Raw genomic sequence first — 1,386 nt, 5'->3', positions numbered from 1 at the left:
CAAGTACAATGTGCAAAGATAGAAAGGAATGGTAGGTCGTAATTTCTGCTTTATACTTTTTTCCATAAGCCAAAGTCTGGGTGGAACCGGAAAGCAGATGTGTGTAAAATAAGTGCAAGTGTACACGTGCAATATGCGTGATCATGAAGCCCATGTCTGGGCAAAGGAGGTCCTGAGCACCACCTTTCCATTTCAGCTTGCTCTGGTCGACGCGGGCGACGCAGAAGGGATAAAGGCCGCCCTCGCCGTCCACTCGGCTGATGCCCTCGAAGAATTTGTCGGTAAGAATAAAGCAGCACAGTTCAGAGAACTGTCCCTTCCCGTTCGTGCTTGGGACGCGTCTTTCTCCGGAGGAGGCACGTCCTGGTGTAAATGGATCGCCCATGAGGTCCTTGGAGGAGGCATATCCCGTAACATGGATCGCTTAGGAAGTCTGGCGCCTGACGGCCACGAGCAATCCCGGATTTAGTCTGTGCATGTAATGTATAGGTCGTTCGGAGTGCTGTGCAGTTGAAGAGCTAACGCCGTTGCTGTTCCGCAGACGAGTGTCCGCTGCACTTGGCCGCCCGGAGAGGCCGCGAAGAGGCGGTGGAGGCGCTGCTGGCCGAGGGAGCCGACCCCAATGGCCAGGCCGCTTTTGGTAAGGAAGCCAGCCAAGCTTTGGCTTTGCCTTTTCCGGTATTTTTTCTTGCCGTTTCCTTGTTACTGCATTCATTTCACAATGACTTTTATCTCTCTTCTTTTTTTCTTTCGCTCCTTTTCCCTTTCTCTCCCTCTCCTCTCTTACATTTTCCCTTTTCTTCCTCCAGCCGTTCTCTCTCTTACATTTCTTCCTTCTTTCAGTCCCTCTCTTCTATAATCTCTTCGTTTTTCAATTTTCTCTTTTTTCCTCAATCACTCATCCTCTTCATTCTTCCGTTCTCTCTTATTCTCTTTTTTCTTCTCCCATTCTCTCTTCGTTCTTTCATTTTCTCGCTTACTCCTCTTCGTTCTTTCATTTTCTCGCTTATTCCTCTTCATCTTTTTACCCATTCTCCTTCTCTTCTTTTTCTTCTTATTCTTCATTCTATTCTATCTCTTCATTCTTATTTTCTTCTTTCATTCTCCTCCATCCCCATTCCATCATTTTCTTCGAAGCCAAGTCCCTCTTCTCTCCTCTTCCTCTCAGACTCTTCTCTTCCTCCCTACTTCTCTCTCTCCTTCCCCCTCTGCCTCCTCTCGTCCACCCTGCCTCTTTCTCTTCTCCTTCTCCTCCCTATTCCCTCCTTTTCGCTTCCTCTCTCTACTTTCACTCCCAGCTCCTCCCTCCACATATTTTCTCAATTCCTTTCGATTTCCCCTCTCTATATGGTTTTTATTCCTCCTCCTCCCTTTCAACTTACTCCC

General features: G+C 47.8%; 1 long non-coding RNA gene across 1 annotated transcript in view; it reads left to right on the top strand.

The window, feature by feature from the left end:
* LOC119586090 overlaps positions 1–844 on the top strand; it is a 1,027-nt gene extending 183 nt beyond the window's left edge. Inside the window, exons 2-3 of the long non-coding RNA XR_005229922.1 lie at positions 197–281; positions 542–844. This is a non-coding gene — a long non-coding RNA (uncharacterized LOC119586090). The remainder of the gene's footprint in view (positions 1–196; positions 282–541) is intronic.
* Positions 845–1,386: the final 542 nt, after the last annotated feature.

This window comes from Penaeus monodon, chromosome 20 (genome assembly GCF_015228065.2).
Source record: "Penaeus monodon isolate SGIC_2016 chromosome 20, NSTDA_Pmon_1, whole genome shotgun sequence".
In the NCBI taxonomy this organism is placed as follows: Eukaryota; Metazoa; Arthropoda; class Malacostraca; order Decapoda; family Penaeidae; genus Penaeus; species Penaeus monodon.
The sequence above is the reverse complement of the archived record's forward strand: the minus strand, read 5'-3'. Positions and strand labels throughout refer to the sequence as shown.